At 38.8% G+C, this 20,160-nt stretch overlaps 1 protein-coding gene and 1 long non-coding RNA gene across 2 annotated transcripts in view; one reads left to right on the forward strand and one right to left on the reverse strand.

Moving 5' to 3' along the window:
- LOC133639463 (zeta-sarcoglycan) overlaps positions 1–20,160 on the reverse strand; it is a 945,127-nt gene that overhangs the window by 239,006 nt on the left and 685,961 nt on the right. The gene's annotated exons all lie outside the window — the stretch shown is intronic.
- LOC133639464 (uncharacterized) lies at positions 5,305–9,674 on the forward strand. Its single transcript, XR_009823794.1, has 7 exons — positions 5,305–5,343; positions 6,411–6,490; positions 6,592–6,639; positions 8,605–8,741; positions 8,830–8,908; positions 8,997–9,152; positions 9,385–9,674. It is a non-coding gene; the product is annotated as an uncharacterized LOC133639464 (long non-coding RNA).

Raw genomic sequence — 20,160 nt, forward strand, 5'->3', positions numbered from 1 at the left:
ATGGTTTTAAGGGGGCTTTATAGGCGGAATAGATTGTAACCCCATTACCTGCATTGTTCGCCACCGCTTACTCGCAGTTTTTTAATATTTAGAATGCACAGGAAATGGAAAGACATGTGTTGTCTTGTCTCACATAGGGATTATGGATAATGGACAGAATTTCAGTCCACAGCACACTTGAAACCAAGTGTTATGAGGAGAAGGCTGAGAGGAAAGCACATACTTATAAGTAATTATAAGCATTATGGATTTTCATAGTAATGCCACTCGTGTTTTATCAGGATATCCTTTGCACCTCCACGTACATATCGCCGTGTTTTAAAGGTTTTATTCTAAACGTGCTCGTCATAAGAGCTAGCTAATCTGGCTATAATTAGTCAACTATGGTGTCAGGCTAGCAGCAAACACACGTCACTGTATTTTATTAGATTTCTTGAATGATTAGACTTTCAGAATGTACATTAGCAATGTTTAAAACGCTTGTTTAGTGACAACCTTTTGTAATTGTTACACATATTACAACTTATGAATACAGTGGTGTTTGTTTTTGTATAACTTTGTATTGGATTAATAATAATATTAACAGCCACCAGAGGACTCAGGGTAACGATGTAGCACGACATTGTCTTATTTCTTAGGGCGTGTTTTCCACCACTATGTCTTAAATCATTATTTGTTTGAAATATTTCACATAGCAATTATTGTATGAAAACGTATACTAGTAAAGTTAAAGTTAAAGTACCACTGATAGTCACACACACACTAGGTGTGGTGAAATTACCCTCTGCGTTTGACCCATCCCCTTGTTCCACCCCCTGGGAGGTGAGGGGAGCAGTGAGCAGCGGCAGTGGCCGCGCTCGGGAATCATTTTGGTGATTTAACCCCCAATTCCAGCCCTTGATGCTGAGTGCCAAGCAGGGAGGTAATATCAACATTTAGTCTGTCTGCATATCGATACCATCTACCCATCACTAAGCTACTGCCGTAACAGCCGCACTATTTACCATATGTGGGAAGTTTGTTTTATGAAACCACAACGAGCCCCACGGCTCACTGACATTAGCTCTTAATCACTATCAGATGGGTACACACACTACATATTTTATTTACTAAGTGGCCTGCTCACCAGTACTACTGTAATGCTATACATGTGTACTATAGACGGTGATATAAAGCAAGGCTGACAGCCATATGATGAATCAGTGACAAGATCAACTCTTCTGCGACGTAACGACATCGGGCATGTGTTATATGGGCTGGATTGTTCTTTAAAAATCAATGCTCATGGAGAAAATTGGAGTTTACAGTTCAGCTGTAGGCACTCAAATGCCTACTCCACTGTACATGCACAATGACTGTGCTCAGTGTGTTGAATCTATCATTATTTAAAATGAGTAGAAATGGTTTCCGGGTTTTTTAAGACTCAGAATCTATTGCAAAAAGCCATAATAAGCCTGCACAGTGGCCTTGTGGTTAGAGTGTCTGCCCTGAGATCGGTAGGTGGTGAGTTCAAACCCCGGCCGAGTCATACCAAAGACTATAACAATGGGACCCATTACCTCCCTGCTTGGCACTCAGCATCAAGGGTTGGAATTAGGGGTTAAATCACCAAAATGATCCCCGAGCGCGGCCACCGCCGCTGCTCACTGCTCCCCTCACCTCCCAGGGGGTGGAACCAGGGGATGGGTCAAATGCAGAGGGTAATTTCACCACACCTAGTGTGTGTGTGACTATAAGTGGTACATTAACTTTAATAAATAAACAACAGACAAACGGCCAGTGTTGGGTTAATTACAGAAAACTAGTAACTTCACCATAAAAGTGGGTGACATTGTTATCACCAGGAAAGATGAGGTCACCTACCTAGGTTCCATTCTAGGGGCTAATCTTTCGTGTGATAAAATAGCAACCAAGGTAATCAAAAAGGTCAACCAACAAACGAGATTTCTCTATAGAATCTCCTCTCTGGTCAACAAAAGCACCATGAAGATTCTAGCGGGAACTCTCGTTCAACTCTTTTTCGATTACGCATGCACCTCCTGGTACCCTAGCGCCTCCAAAACCCTCAAATCTAGACTCCAAACATCCCAGAACAAGCTAGTCAGGTTGCTTCTAGACCTCCACCCCAGATCACACCTCACTCCTACCCACTTCTCCAAAGTGGGCTGGCTCAGGGTGGAGGACAGAGTAAAACAACTTGCACTGAGCCTAGTCTATAAAATCTGCTACACCTCCCTGATACCGAAGTACATGTCAAACTACTTCCTTAACGTAAATGACCGCCATAACCACAACACCAGGGGGAGCTCCACTAACCACGTTAAACCCAGATTCCGATCTAACAAAGGTCTTAACTCATTCTCTTTCTATGCCACATCAATGTGGAATGCGCTCCCAACAGGTGTAAAAGAAAGGGCATCTCTATCCTCCTTCAAAACCGCAATAAAAGTACATTTCCAAGCAACTTCAACCCTAAACTAACACCCTCCCCGGATTGTAAATAATCAAATGTAAATAATCAAATGTAGATACTTTTTTGTATGCTTTCTGATCTGTCTCTCTCTATGTCCACTACTTGCTGTACATATCCTACCAATTCAGACCTACACTGTTTCAATGTCCATTTCTCTGATGATGCAATTGTTGATGCTGATTGTTGATGACAGAAGTGTTGATACCAACCAAACCTAACCCCCCCCCCTCCATATCCCACACCCCGGATTGTAAATAATGTAAATAATTCAATGTATATACTCTGATGATTATCTTGTGTGATGACTGTATTATGATGTTAGTATATATTTGATAGTATATATCTGTATCATGAATCAATTTAAGTGGACGCCGACTTAAACAAGTTGAAAAACTTATTCGGGTGTTACCATTTAGTGGTCAATTGTACGGAATATGTACTTCACTGTGCAATCTACTAATAAAAGTTTCAATCAATCAATCAATCAACTAGTTACTGTTACTAGTTACTTTATTTCAAAAGTAACTCAGTTACTAACTCAGTTACATACACCAAAAAAGTATGCGTTACTGTGAAAAGTAACTATTTAGTTACTTCTTTTTCTCTACTTTTTTTAAAGCTCCCATTAATGCCCTTTTAGCCTTCATTTCAGTACTGTTATTGCACTGGAGAATAATACAATCTGTTGATCAACTTGACATGCATTTGCATGACTGAACTCTGCTAAGCAATGTGGTCTACATACAACACACAAAGACAAAGATATGTTTCAAAGGGCCAATTTGTTTCTGGCCAGAACAAATTGACAAAACTATTTTAAATAGCTGCAACATAACATACATAAGTAACAAACAGCATAATAGCAACATAGCTGTAAACCAAGGAAGTACTTTAACTTTAACTTCACATACACAAAGCCTAACCAGGAGTTTTTTCTCTCAAGGAATTATGAAATAAAATCATGTCTGAAGCCCAGAACACTCTACGCATTTCCCAAGTTTTAGTTTAGAGATAAGGAAATATTGGCCTGGCCCACTAGGATCCCTCTTTATGTTTGTGAACTTTATAGTCTATACATTTAGAGTGATGTGATAATCAAACACTCTAGAAGTCTAGAATGAAAGAGTATATAAGAGAATTGACAGAGTGTGTGTGCCTTCAGTGCTGAATGATGAGCAGAGGCAGAGTTTGGAGTGTCTTCTCTAGCTTGCTTTCCATGTTTATGTACTCACTGTCCACTGTGTCCAGGAGCTTGGAAAATGTTTTCGTGCCATTTGGTGTTTGATGCCGGTATCATGCTAATTAGCTGCCTGAAAGCGGGTGACTCCACTGTATAAATAGCCTGCATGTCTTCTAGCACATACACTGCAATGGCTCTATCAATGTTGTCCTGGCTAGCAGTGCCTCGTTAAAATCCAGCCGCTGTTGCTTAGGAGGTGAAATGTGTCTCTCTTTACTAGCTTCGTCGAAGCATGTTGCTTTTGTAGCTGTTTCAGCAGATTTGAATTGACACAACTTACATTTAACTAAAATGTTCTTTTCTTTGTGCTCGACAAAAGAAAAGTAATGATAATATCTAGGCTGTCCATATTCTGAAATCCCAAAAAGAGGACACATATATGCGTGCCAAGGCGGGCTGCATGCCAAGGTCGGGACTAGGTGAATATTTGCAAATGATACTCGAACTTGCTTTATAAATTATATATTTATTTAAATACAGCATTTTTTCTCCTCTGTTGACAGCAGTGTTGGCGCTAGGAATTTTCAAAATGGGGCCCATTAAGACATAAAAATGGGGTCCCACAGTACATTTTTGGGGCCCCACTTTTTTGTAAGCGTTTTGAAAAAAAAAAAGATACATTTATGCATTATCCTGTTATATCTCACATTCTATATTGTGTTTTGGAAAAAGGTTGTCATAAACGTTACTTAATTCATTAAAAATAATAATAAAAAAAGAAAACAAATTTGTATACATATGTAAATGTATTCAGTTCTAAACATTCATTCACTTTCTTCTTTCCTTCATTGATCTGAACTTTGTTTATTCTTTGTTTTAATTTAATAAGTTGTAGGTGTATTTATTTCACTATAAAAGTGTAAAAAGTGGTTTGCTTCGGTCCTGAAATGATGATAATGGTGTGCCAGGGCATACATACGTACATTTTATATTTAACGCTTAAATCTCTGGAGTCTACATCAACTTCAGATCTATCCCTCATTTAAAGATGTTTTAGTTTTTTTTGTGTTGTTTTTTTGTTTGTTTGTTTTCCACACTTTTTTTGTCAAACAAAACTATGTTTTTAATGGCAAACCAAACCAAAAATATTTTTCAAAGTGGAATATTTGATGTGAAGTAATCGGAACCTTGGATAGGTCACTAATTCATAATACCATTACACTTTTGTTATGTTTTTTTAATTTCAATAGTATTTTTAGAATGTGCCGTGGGCCTTTAAAACATTAGCTGTGGGCCGCAAATGGCCTCCAGGGCACTCTTTTGACACCCCTGCTACAGATAATAAAAAATGTAATCTGATAAATCTATGGATAAAAACCTGAGCCTGGCGACGCATGCGTGCACTCAAAAAAATGATTCAAGCCCTTCTTAGATGTGACACATTTAAGTATTGTTGAATTTATTCAAAAATATCTTGTTTTAAAATATACACATATATATTTAGTCAGTGAAACATAACATTTCTCATAATTGATCCTATGGGATTGATTTGATGTTGATCAACGCAAAATAAATGAGTTCAGAACTTGGAACCACATTCTGCGCATGCGCATATTATCTTCGCGGGCATTACTCATTAGCATAACGTCTTCTGGCGGGAGTGCACTGCAATGTTGGAGCTCGGTCTTTGGTAAGTATTCTTTTTTTTTAATATAGCTGTAGTAGACTGTAGCTCTAGACTGTACCGCTAGTGTATTCATGCTTTATACCACATTTCGTGAATTGTTTGTGGGGGCGAACTTTACTTTTAAAGTCCGACTTTGCATGCTAGCTTGGTAACTTCCACCATGGCCACTAGCTTAATAGTCCACACATGAACAGTCGGAAAACTGCAAGATGATTGTGAGGTGAACCAACTTCCCCTCCCTTATTATATTACATAAGTCATGCCGGGATGAACGTGAGGAGCAGCGTGAGCAGGGAAGATTATTAACACGACAGTCGGAGATAAATATCTGCCCGTGTAGTTTGACTTTATTCAATGTGTGTGCTTCCTCTGGGTCCGCTGCGCTGCGTGTCAGCTCCGGCTGTCCGGAAACTGCCTGTATGTGTGTTTGAATATGTATTTATAAGGATTATATAGTGTTTTATATCTCATACAGAGTATTATTTTGCGCTATCGCGAGTGAATCTCTTTTATTATCGCGAGAATTTCGTTTGTCTCGGCACTCCAGCAGACCGGGTGTGCTCGCAGTGATGCGGAGGGAGACCGCAGCCGGTGTTTGAGGACGGTCGAAGGTGCACGGAGCCTTGACGGACAGGAGCAGACACGCAACGCACACGGATCTGGTTGAAGTTCAGGCACCAGATCCGGTTGATGTTGTGCTTGCCCTGTTTTGTTGAACTCCATCATATCCGCCTTTCTCTGCCTCTTAAACCCTCTCTCCTTCAGTAAAGCTGTCGATTAAGCAGTAAATGTAGATTCTAGGTTACAGATGGTCAGTGAATACATGCAGGAAGGTTAATATTGTTCCTGTGTGTTTTGATATTTTAATAAAATGGCAGAATTTAAAAATTTCATGTCTTTAACTTAATTATTTAACTTTATTTGTTTGTCAAATAATTGGTAGTCTATTCTAAATGTTCAAATGTTATCTTGTTTTATTGGTTAGAGCTTTTATTCAATTTCAACTTGTCTGCATTTCTGGGTATTCTGGTACTTGCACTCACAACTTAATATGTTATCATCTTTTGCAGATTGATCATTTTTTTCAAGCTTCATGTGGCAGCCTCCTAATGTTAAGCGTTACCAAGCTCCTTGTGGCAGCCTAGTGATGGTAAGTAATAGGTTATGTGTTTAATGGTGGTACAAGTTGATCTCTATCATTGTCATCCTTTTGATGTGATATATGCTAATTCTCTTTATTCTCTATTTCAGGATTATGAATGTGGCAGATAAAGAATGCAGTTTGGAACTAGCTAGCAGGTATTTGTTGTTGCAGCATTTTAGGCAGACTCATGGGCATTTAAGGGGCAGTTATCACTATCCATGTCCATATACAGATTGCCCATGCAGTTTTAGTACATGAAGTAAGCTACTAAATCAGGGGTGGGCAATTAATTTTTACCGGGGGCCGCATGAGCTACCCGAGCACTGCTGGAGGGCCACATCGACAATATTTCAATTAAATTTTGCTCAATATTATTTTTGATATATACCGTAAGATAAATAATAATAATAATAATAATAATAGTAATACTTCAACATAGTGTGTGTAACAGCATTCCATGACTAATATATATAAATTAACATTAATAATAAATGACAGTAAAATAAGCACACGTATGACTGAGGAGTCATAGTGTAACTTTGTGTGGTGTTTGAGTTGTCCGACTTTTTGTGTGGCCTTAAACGCACCAGTGGTTTAGTGCTATGCGTGTTGGTGACAGATGACAAGTTGGTTTTGGCCTGGTTTGTACGGCAGAAAATGACTAGTTTTTCGAGATAGAATTGTTTTACTCATGTTTTTGGTGTGGTTATGTCCGAATATAAACAGTTTTGTTCAATAAAGTGATCGATATAATTCCTGTCCTCGAAACATCTCGATAGACGTTACAATAATTGAACGGTGTTCAATTGAACGGTGTTGACGAACACCGTTAGGGCCGCTTGTTGTCACTGTCACTCAAAGTTGCATTGCAAAATTACATAGAATAAATATGTTTATTTTGTTTAGAATTCAGATGGGATTTGATTTGGTGCGCGGCATATACTTGCTGCGCGCAGCGGACGCTTGAGCAGTGCGCAATTGCGCAGCCACGCACCTTAGGTGAGGGGACGTTGCTTTGCAGTTCATGTGTTGTTGGAAACACGCCATTCCTCATCAACTTTTCTCTTTTTGGCGTCTCGGGGGTAAACCGTGCATCACTTGTCGCTGCATGTGCACCTTCACTCGCAGGTTACACACGGACACACGCCCATAAATAATACTTTTCAAAATAAAAGCAGCACAGTTGTATTGCGCGCAGGACATAGATGTTTTTTCAACTTTATTTTGTAATTGCAGTTGTTCACATTCACTCACAATCACGCATACGTCCACACGGAAGTAATACAAATAACGATTTTCAAAACAAAAGCAGCATCGTTGTATTGCACACTCGACATAGATACTTTTTAAAATTTATTTTGTAATTTATAATTGGCCTCACGCGGGCCGGACAGGGACGCACAAAGGGCCGGATGCGGCCCGCGGGCCGCAGAATGCCCAGGTCTGTACTAAATCATACATACAAAGTTAATGGTAAACGGCAAACTCCCAAAACAGCAGAAGTAGCTACATTCAAGTGTCATGTGTGCACATGCAAAGACCTTACAACAGAAACAGATTTTCAACACATAAATCAACATCTGAGGTGTAATGAAACGGTTCCATGTATGTTTTTAGGTTGCTCATTTAAAACAAATGTATACAGTACATTTAACACACACAAATATAGGAAACAAAACCAACATTCATTGATAGATTTTAAAGCTAATGTCAGACAAATCTGAAGCTGGGCCAATAGAGTCTGTCGCTACAGATCATGAATTTGAAACACTTAGTTGTGATGATGCAACATAATTGAACCTGCAAATATCTATTGAACAGGAAATTGCTTGTATTTTATTGAAGTTATAAAATATTGTTCATATTCTAAATTCAGTTATTGATGAAGTCCTTTCTGAATTTCACTACATATTAAGTACAGCATCTTGGCCTGTCAAAAAAGTTTTAGTTTGGGATGTATTTCAGCATCATAAACTACAAGTTCAAGAGTCACTAACTGATGAGCTGTCCCACTGTCCTATGCCAATCTAATCAATTAGGCGTAGCTATCGCAAAGGATGGCCCCCTTGTTACTGCATATAAACGTAAACAGTACTATACATCTCACTTTTCTGTTTTAGAGCCAGTTGAGTACATACTAGATGACCAGTGGAATAAGGCCAAGGCAAAGCTGCAGCCAACTTCAAGGAAGCAACAAAGGCTGAAGTTTACTACATACCACTGCACCCAAAAGGCCAAACCACAGAAAGCTTGGAAAGTAAGAGAATGGCTTTGTTATCAGAAATAAAAAAGCGTGACAATGAAGTGCTGATAAAAGCAAGAATGGAAAAAACCTTCTCCCACAGACAACGAGAGGTCGTTGAACAGAGGCCCATGATAGAGGGCTTCAAAAACCGGTGGCCTGCCCTGTTCCAGCAGAGTGAAGTAAGTTAACTTGTATTTTTATGTATTGATATTTAACCGTAAGAAAATGGCAAATTTTTCTAAATACATTTTATTGAATATTTTTTAGATTAATGAGGAGTTCTTGTGGATCACTACAAAGCCACTGCAGTCAAAGTTTGTGTCACAACTGGACCACGTTTTACTCAAGCTGATGCACATCTTCAAAAGCAAAGGAGGAGTGAAGGGGCAACGAATCAAAGAAGTTCTGGCACACATAGATTTGGTAAGTAGAAATGGTAGAACTGTTTTATATATATAAATATATATACACTTATTTATTTTATGGTTGTTTGCCCTGCTCAGAAATGTGTTAAAGATGCTATACTCTAGTCTTCAGAAGCTGTATTGGTTTATCTAGTTTTCTTTACACACTCTCGTCAACTTGCCCCACTCCCTGTGCCACTGTTGCACCAATATTTTGCTAAATTCTGTTTTGATTTTTCACCCTGCTTTAGTGTGACGACATTGACATCAGGAGGGAGTGCATCCTGAGAAAACTTGTTATCTACCTCAATGAAGATCCAGACACTTTCTTCAAGGAATATCTGGTAAGTTAAAGGCCTACTGAAATGTTTTTTTTTTATTTAAACGGGGATAGCACATCTATTCTATGTGTCATACTTGATCATTTCGCGATATTGCCATATTTTTGCTGAAAGGATTTAGTATAGAACAACGACAATAAAGATTGCAACTTTTGGTATCTGATAAAAAAAAGGCTTGCCCCTACCGGAAGTAGCGTGACGTAGTCAGTTGAACATATACGCAAAGTTCCCTATTGTTTACAATGATGGCCGCATGAAGTGAGAGAGATTCGGACCGAGAAAGCGACAATGTCCCCATTAATTTGAGCGAGGATGAAAGATTTGTGGATGAGTAAAGTGCAAGTGAAGGACTAGTGGGGAGTTGAAGCTATTCAGATGGTGAAGATGCTGTGAGAGCCGGGGGTGACCTGATATTCAGCTGGGAATGACTACAACAGTAAATAAACACAAGACATATATATACTCTATTAGCCACAACACAACCAGGCTTATATTTAATATGCCACAAATTAATCCTGCATAAAAACACCTGCGTGTTTGTTACGGTAGCTCCTAGCTCCTCTGCTAGCTCCTAGCTCCATAGAACACGCCAATACAATTCAAAGACCTGATCAACACACACAATCACTCAGCCCAAAAGACCGTTCACCTAACCCAAGGTTCATAAAGCTTATATATTTTTAAAAAGTTACGTACGTGACGCGCACATACGGTCAAGCTATCAAATGTTTAGCAGCCAAGGCTGCATACTCACGGTACCTGATATTCAGCTGGGAATGACTACAACAGTAAATAAACACAAGACATATATATACTCTATTAGCCACAACACAACCAGGCTTATATTTAATATGCCACAAATTAATCCTGCATAAAAACACCTGCGTGTTTGTTATGCTAGCTCCTAGCTCCTATGCTAGCTCCTAGCTCCATAGAACACGCCAATACAATTCAAACACCTGATCAACACACACAATCACTCAGCCCAAAAGACCGTTCACCTAACCCAAGGTTCATAAAGCTTATATATTTTTAAAAAAGTTACGTACATACGCAAAAAAAAGTTGCGCACATACGGTCAAGCGATCAAATGTTTAGAAGCCAAAGCTGCATACTCACAGTAGCACGTCTGCGTCTTTGTCATCCAAATCAAAGTAATCCTGGTAAGAGTCTGTGTTGTCCCAGTTCTCTACAGGCGTCTGTGTATCGAAGTCAAAAGTCCTCCTGGTTAGAGTCTCTGTTATCCGAGTTCTTCCATCTTGACTGCATCTTTCGGGAATGTAAACAAAGAAGCGCCGGCTGTGTACTGTTGTTGCGGACTACGTTCGAAAAATACGTCCATTTCGCACCGACAACTTTCTTCTTTGCTTGCTCAGCTTCCTTCTCCATAATGCAATGAACATGATTGCAACAGATTCACGAACACAGATGTCCAGAATACTGTGGAATTATGAAATGAAAACAGAGCTTTTTCGTATTGGCTTCAATGTGGAAGGCATACCCGTGTTCACCGGGCTACGTCACGCGCATACGTCATCCTCAGAGGCGTTTCGAACCGGAAGTTTAGCGGCAAATTTAAAATGTCACTTTATAAGTTATTGGCATGTGTTATAATGTTAAGATTTCATCATTGATATATAAACTATCAGACTGCGTGGTCGGTAGTAGTGGGTTTCAGTAGGCCTTTAATAGTTTGTGTTACACAGCAGCATGAAATAGTGTTACCCATTGTTATTTACATATATTGTGGTTCTTTGAGCTCAACACACTACAACTTCTTGAATAACTGGCATTTTGTAAACAATGGGGCTCTTTGAATTTTAATTTGTGTTTGAAATCACTGGTAGGTGCAAGAAAAGACAGAGTCAGAGTCTCCTAAGCTGGTAGTGGCAAACGGGCAGAGGCCCTGTGGAGTAAAACAGCTATTTGTGTCCCACAGGTCCATCTCTATCGGGATGTGGTTGCCTAAAGGATCATGTTGCAGCAATTGCATTATGTTCATGGCTGCTTACTGAAGTTATTTACGGGCCAATTTCAAACATTATATTATTATTATATATATGGTTAACTTTCCAATCACGTTTAACTCATGAAACATAAATGATTAATTTGACAGGCAATGAGGACTTTAAAAAAAAAGCGAATTAATTTTCTGCTAGTGGTGTTCAGCATTGTACCTAACACAAGTGTTCTGTTTTTGTGTTGTTATTCAGGGGCCGTACTTATCAAGCTTCTTAGAATTACTCCTAAGAAGTCTGCTAAGAGTTGACTTAAGAGTAAATAAATTCTTCGCTGAAAGCTGCACTTAAAAGTTAGTTATCAAGCGTCTTACTCACACTTTCAGCGAAGTGTAGGACTGAATCTTAAGTGTCACACTCAGAGCTGAATTACGACATTACTATGTGCCGTAAACGGAATTTTAGGTGACGTCATTTCTGTGTCCATAGAAATGACCAATCACGGAATGGAATCCGTTGTCTAAGAATAAAGAAATATCTTGGAAATATTTAAGTGGACAATGGGAGTGTATATTTTGACAATAAACTACAAAATAATACAAAACAAACTAGTCCCCGCCGGCACTCACGCTACCACTCCCTCTCTTCTATCGCCCACACACTCACTGACGTCACTCACCTCACGGCCACACACATACGCTACTGTCATAACATTTTCTTTCCAATGCATTAATTAGGCAACTAATTTGAAACTGGTGTGGGTGGCTCTAGATATACTAGCCCACTGCAGACACATGCAGAAATCAACAAGGAATCGAAAAGTATTAAATCTGTGACAAAAATAATATCCGCTCTGTCTAAACGATACCGTTTGATCAGCTGCTCGTCATCAAAAAAAACAAAACATTGTTCCGCTCCCTGAACGTTCGCGCACGTCTCTCTCGCCTCAGTGCCATCCCCTGCTGGCAACTCCTAACCACTTAAGACATCTCTGAAGGTCTCTTAAATATCGTGGAGAGTAGGAGTGATTCTTAGACTTAAGAACGTTGATAAAAAGCTTTTATTCTTAAGTTTGAGAGTAGGACTAAATTTCGCAAATTCTCAGGACTTAAGTGTAAAATGGCACTCTAAGAAGCTTGATAAGTACGGCCCCAGGCCTCCAACACTGAGGATGCAGAAAGGGACATTGCCCTCACAGTCATGAGATATACATCATCTGTGGAGATGGCGATAGGCAGCCAGAGGATGTGGGAGTTGTTATCGAAGGCATCAAAGTCCTGAGCAACGTGGACAGCGTCATCATGGGAATCATAATGATGTTTGGGCTCATTTATGCCCTTGATCTAAGCTTTCCAGACAACTTCAAGTACACATTTGAGTTTTTCCAGAAGAGCCTAATGAACCTGGATGGGCACAAGCTGAACACAAAGATACAGCAGCTGAAAATCAATTTGCTTGCATGAGAGGTGAACACTTGTTGACAAAGTTCGTCATCGGATCTTTATTTTTGGTTGTATTGTTTTTGCCTTCATTTTCACCCCATTTAAAGACAATCTATGACCTACAATATTTTGAACTTGAGAATTGGACTCAGAATTGACTAAGTTACAGGGAAGAAGAGGCTGTTTACTAAACTGCCGAAGTACACAATCAACATATGAAATGCAGTCATGGGGAGTGGAGAGAGATTACTTTAGGGTTTAGACTTTACCTCCCCATTTTATCTCTGAGTGTGACTATCCTCCACACTTCTCACAACCATTTCTCTCCTCCGTTTTATCACTCAACTCAGGATAAATGGATTAAGTTCGATTCAAGATTTTGGATTTTATTCATTTTTTATTTATTTTTTTAATAGCTAGTACTGTCTCATGTTTTGTTTTTACTTGCTTACATTCAAAGGATATTTGCTGCTAGCATCCCATTAATATCAGATTCCTGGTCTGTCAATGTTAAGTTTTTCTTATTTATTTTTGTTTGTTGCCAATTTGATGCATGGGAATTTTGTATTTGCCTTGTTTTCTTTTCTTTACTGAATGCAGCTGAGATAGGCTCCAGCACCCCCCGCAACCCCAAAAGGCACAAGCGGTAGAAAATGGATGGATGGAACTCTAGTACATTAAGGCTAATGGTTCCATTAGCACACTTGCGCAGGACTCAAATGTGTTTTTGCAGTTTCCTTTGTGGCGCTGAGTGTTAATTTTACGCCACTTTAAACTATTTTGGAGAACCATTTCTCGTAAAGTTTGCCTCGAGTTATTTAAGAAAGGGTAAAACTGTTTCTTGGTGTTTTATAAGATTTATGACTGAGTTCTCTGTGCTTTGTATCAAGTCAATTTGACATCTTTTTTTGTATAAAACTAAGTTCTTGGTATGTGTTGGTACGCAAATCTGACATCTTTATGTAAAATGGACTTCTTAATGTTTTGTTTTCACTCAAACGCAACATTTTGGTTTGTGTTTGCAACTAACTTTGACATCTTGTGGTGTTATATTTAAGATTGTTGAATTAAGGATTATTCTACATTAAAAATACCAACCAGGTTTTGTCTGATGTGTTTTTATGGGATCCATAGGTGATTTTTAGCTTGCTTAATTTCCAATCAATTTTGAGTTGGGCACATATAAATCAATTTCACTTAGTAACCAAAATAATTTCATTTTAGATGTATTTGTTAAAAATTATTCTGACAAATGTAAATCAATTTCGCTTAGTTATTGCAATAATTTCAGTTTGGCTTTATTTGCTAAAAATAAGTTGGATTAACACATTTTTATTGTATTGTGAGAATGTACTAATTTTGAGTTGGGGCAACATATATTTGTTGGATGGAAATCCTGCCTTCATTTTAATTGAGTTCATCCAATGAGTCATTTTTTTGATTGTGTTTATCATAACTCTCTCGCTCTCTCTGTCTCCGCCCCTCCCTCACGAATACTGCTGCGTGCACACCCCTCCCCTCCTCCCTCCCCACACCCAGACACACACACAGCGCCTCTTCCTTGTGACACAAGAGATTCAGAAGGACGACACCGCAGCGCTCCAATAAAACACACTCAGATCTTCTGTTTCTAGCCGATACTACATAAAAAATAACGTAAAATAACGCAGTAACGCATCATGTAGTAACGGTTACTGAATATAAAAAATAACGCGTCAGATTACTAGTTACCACCGAAATTAACGGCGTTACAGTAACGCGTTACCAAGTAATGCGTTAGTCCCAACACTGCTAACGGCTTTCAACTAATTGCTTAGTGCAGGGGTGTCCAAACTTTTTCCACCGAGGGCCGCACACTGAAAAATCAAAGCAAGCGGGAGCCATTTTGATATTTTTTATTTTAAAAACCAATACACTATATGTATAAAAAATATACATTTAGGCCTCCACTCAGGCTTGATCCTGGTGAACCCAAAGGGTTTTGGTCCAAAGAATATAAAAAATGTGTCATTGTTTAGTATTATTATTATTATTATTATTATTATTATTATTATTATTATTATTATTATTATTATTATTCAAAGTTTGAATCTCTAGATCAACATTAGGTCTATCTGTCAATATAACGTTTTTAAACATTTAAGTTGTATGCTCTTTTTGTCAGGGACAACCCTTTTTTTTTATGGAAAAAACACCAAATATGCAATATTTTACCCCAATGAAATTTAAAGTGGAATATTTGAGATTATAAAATAATTGGAGCCCGAAAAAGGTCAATAACTCACAACAAAATTGATTTTAATTCATTATTCTTTTTTGAGCAATGACACACACAACAAAAATCCCACTAAAATAATTGGGGGATCCAAAAGGGTCCTACTCATTAAAGTGTTACAAAATCAATTATTTTTACTGTTTACTTTTAACACAATCATCTTGAGATCAACTTTAGATCTATCCATCAATTATAAGTTTTATTGTTGTTTATGTTTTTTGTTGGTTCGTTTTAGGCCCTACTTTAAAAAAAAACCAAAGGATATGTCAAAGTAGAATATTTAATGTGATGTAACTGGAGCCTTGAATAGGTCAATAATTCATAATGACATTGATTTATATATATATATTTTTTTTTGTAAAGAAAGAAACAGCCTGCATGGCAGCTTTGTGTTATTAGAGTAAACATTGCAACGTGTTCTTTTTATATTTCACCTGTTTGCTCTTTTATACCACTTTTTATGTTTTTTTAATTTATTTTTTTTATCGTATTTTTAGAATGTGCCGTGGGGCCGTTAAAAATGTCCCGAGGGCCGCACTTTGGACACCCCTGGCTTAGTGCTTACATATAGTACACATATTTGGGTTTCTGGAATGTTGCCCAAACTTTAAGTGTGAAATAAAACAATCAATTAATTTTTATGTTGACGGCAAGATTATCCATCTATGACCTTGCGCTACCTTGGTGAAAATTGCGGGTTATCACTAGGACCCACTATGATGTCGGAGCCAAAAGCCAAGCAAAGCTGCACAGGGTTGTTGGATGCTGTTCTGAGCTTGATCCAATGGGTCTTTTTTTTTTGGTTTTTGTCCTGTCCAGCTACTTAGGCAAATCATATTGTTGATGTAGATGCCCATATTTGCTGTACAGATTTACTTTACAAAAGAGAAGTGTGGGGTACTTCTTGTGTTGCCTTGTTATGTGTATTTAACTTTATTAAATGGATTTATATTATCATTTGGTGCAGCCAGACCGGAGCAGGAGGGGATGGAAAGAAGAAGAAAAAAGAAGACAGAGGGGGAAAATAAGACAAAGAAACAAAAACAACAACATAACAACATCAGCAGATAGGATATGTACAAATATGATACGAAAAATGATAGCAAAGAAGCAATCAGTGAAATAAATATTAATAACACAGAAATGACAATGAGCATTATTACACTACAGGTGGAACCACACAAGTTGGTAGAGTGGCCGTGCCAGCAACTTCAGGGTTCCAGGTTCGATCCCCGCTTCTGCCATCCTAGTCACTGCCGTTGTGTCCTTGGGCAAGACACTCTACCCACCTGCTCCCCGTGCCACCCACACTGGTTTAAATGCAACTTAGATATTGGGTTTCACAATGTAAAGCGCTTTGAGTCACTTGAGAAAAGCGCTATATAAATGTAGTTCACTTCACTTCACTTCAATACCAATAGAAATAGCACTATTGATAATGAATAATACAAATAATTACCTCTATTATCAACAATACAATTGTTTCAAATGCAACAATACATATATGTAATGATAACTTGAATTACAAAATAAAGCAGATAAACGCAGGGGAAGAAAGAGAAGCAAAGTAAATTAACCTTGTACATGGTTATCGTAAAATAGGTTAAGCTTTACCTGTGTGCTGTGTTTTACCCAGTTTCCCATAGGGCAAGGGTCGGCAACCCAAAATGTTGAAAGAGCCATATTGGACCACAAATACAAAAAAGTAATCTGTCTGGAGCCGCAGAAAATGTAAAAAACTTATATAAGTGTTATAATGATGGCAACACATGATGTAAGTAGCCAATTAGCTACATTAGCCTAATATCAAAATGACCAAGACATGTTGAAATATAATATTTATTCTACACATTTTTACAACATTGAAAAATATCAGTAAAACTTCTCAGAGGGTGAGATAACTCCTGGAAATGACTGTCTTAGAATGGCCAAAGGCAAAATTGTTTGTGTCCAAGTTAAAGGAAACAGCAGGCTGTCTTCTTCTAATGGATTCATTACAATCTTTGCAAGCTGGATAACGTTTGCTGTTGTCTGGAACAACATGGCACACAAACAACTATCAGAAATGCAGCCAATGTTACATAATGTATCATGAAACATGGAAAAAAAACTAAATACACAGAGTAAGTAAAGGAATTTAAATATAGCTACAAACGAGGCATAATGAAGCAATATGTACATACAGCTAGCTTGAATAGCATCTTAGCATCGATTAGCTTGCAGTGACCAAATATGCCTGATTAGCACTCCAACAAGTCAATAACATCAACAAAGCTCACCTTTATGCATTCACGCACAGTAAAAAACATTTGGTGGACCAAATGAAACAAATGGGGACGGCGTGGCGAAGTTGGTAGAGTGGCTGTGCCAGCAATCGGAGGGTTGCTGGTTACTGGGGTTCAATCCCCACCTTCTACCATCCTAGTCACGTTCGTTGTGTCCTTGGGCAAGACACTTCACCCTTGCTCCTGATGGGTGCTGGTAGCGCCTTGCATGGCAGCTCCCTCCATCAGTGTGTATGTGTGTGTGAATGGGTGAATGTGGAAATACTGTCAAAGCGCTTTGAGTACCTTGAAGGTAGAAAAGCGCTATACAATTATAACCCATTTATCATTTATCATTTAAATAAGGAGTGGCATAAAACACGTCTTTCTGTGGCAGCGTCGGAGCAAGTTATACATGTAAACAAACTGTTGAGTCACAGTCCACACAACGGTGAGTTTAAGGGCCGCTGAAATTAGTAGGACAAAACGGTGCTCACCAATTAATCTCAGCAGGGAAGCATAAACACAAACATATCAAACAGTGGGCTTTCTAACAATTGGGAAGGTTTGTGTCGTGGTTGTCCTCCTACAGAAAAAATGTTACAACAAAAAACACATGTTTCCACCCAATGTTTTTTTTTCATTTCCATACATTTTCGAAAAAGCTCTATGGAGCCACCAGGGCGCCGCTAAAGCCACGGGTTGCTGAACCCCACCCTAGGGGGACAACATTTATGTCACATCACGTCCTGACTTATTTTGAGTGTTTTGCTCTTTTCCTGTCTGTAGTGTTTTAGTTCTTGTCTTGCGCTACTATTTTGGTGGCTTTTACTCTTTTTTTTGGTATTTTCCTGTAGCAGTTTCATGTCTTCCTTTGAGCGATATTTCCCGCATCTACTTTGTTTTAGCAATCAAGCACATTTCCGTTGTTTGTATCCTTCTTTGTGTGGACATTGTTGATTGTCATGTCATGTTCGGATGTACTTTGTGGACGCCGTCTTTGCTCCACAGTAAGTCTTTGCTGTCGTCCAGCATTCTGCTTTTGTTTACTTTGTAGCCAGTTCAGTTTTAGTTTTGTTCTGCATAGCCTTCCCTAAGCTTCAATGCCTTTTCTTAGGGGCACTCACCTTTTGTTTATTTTTGGTTTAATCATTAGACACCTTTTTACCTGCACACTGCCTCCCGCTGTTTCCGACATCTACAAAGCAATTAGCTACCGGCTGCCACCTACTGATATGGTATGGTACAACATGTTTACTCTGCCAAGCTCTAGACAGCACCGACACTCAACAACAACACATCTTTTGCAGACTATAATTACTGGTTTGCAAAAAATATTTTTAACCCGAATAGGTGAAATTAGATAATCTCCCACGGCACACCAGACTGTATCTCACGGCACACTAGTGTGCTGCGGCAAAGTGGTTGAAAAACACTGAGTTCGACAACCAAGATGAAGTTGGCCTATTAGTGTCATGTTTGTCACTAATAGATTAAATTGTTTTTGTACTTGCATTCAAGCTGAACCAATAGGGAATCAGCAATATGCCCGAGCAGCCATGCACAATTATGCACGTGGCATGCCAGCCTTGACATAATGACTTATCCAACTCTGCCAACACTGTCGCGGCAACAACAAAGCTGCCCGTTTCATTAAAGCAACAAGTGCAACTCAAAACTGACCTGTCATGTGTCGCTTTCTCTACTGAACACAAATGCACACTTACAAATTATTTATGCTCGAACCATTCATGCTGTCACGCTGTCAGTCAGTAGACGAAATAAGATAGAAGGCAGCAATTGGTACTCTTACGGGAGAGTTCTGACACCCTTTTTGAGGGATGGTATTAGGGCTGGGCGATATATCGAATATACTGGATGTATTGCGGGTTTGTCTCTGTGCGATGTAGAAAATTACTATTTCGTGAGTATTCGAGTATACGTTCTCACACAGTTGCTTTTAGCTGCGGGCATTAGACTACAGGCTTTTCTCACTCTTTCTTGTCTCTCCTTCTCACGGAGACATGAAACAAGCGCACCTTCTTACATACGTCACAAACTGTCATGCGTGCAACGTCACACGCCCTCGCGACGCAGAGAGGTAGCAGCTTGGGTAAAGTTAGCTGTGGCAGGTTGATTGATTGATTGATTGAGACTTTTATTAGTAGGTTGCACAGTGAAGTACATATTCCGTACAATTGACCACTAAATGGTAACACCCGAATAAGTTTTTCAACTTGTTTAAGTCGGGGTCCACTTAAATTGATTCATGATACAGATATATACTATCATATATACTATCATCATAATACAGTCATCACACAAGATAATCACATTGAATTATTTACATTATTTACAATCAGGGGTGAGGAGGGAGGGGGGGTGGGGGGGTGATATGGACATCAAGTAGTGGACATAGAGAGAGAGAGAGAGAGAGAGAGAGAGAGAGAGAGAGAGATCAGAAGGCATACGAAAAAGAAAAAGTATCTGCATTTGATTGTTTACATTTGATTATTAGCAATCCGGGGAGGGTGTTAGTTTAGGGTTGTAGCTGCCTGGAGGTGAACTTTTATTGCGGTTTTGAAGGAGGATAGAGATGCCCTTTCTTTTATACCTGTTGGGAGCGCATTCCACATTGATGTGGCATAGAAAGAGAATGAGTTAAGACCTTTGTTAGTTCGGAATCTGGGTTTAACGTGGTTAGTGGAGCTCCCCCTGGTGTTGTGGTTATGGCGGTCATTTACGTT

This window comes from Entelurus aequoreus, linkage group LG22, assembly GCF_033978785.1.
Source record: "Entelurus aequoreus isolate RoL-2023_Sb linkage group LG22, RoL_Eaeq_v1.1, whole genome shotgun sequence".
Taxonomy (NCBI): Eukaryota; Metazoa; Chordata; class Actinopteri; order Syngnathiformes; family Syngnathidae; genus Entelurus; species Entelurus aequoreus.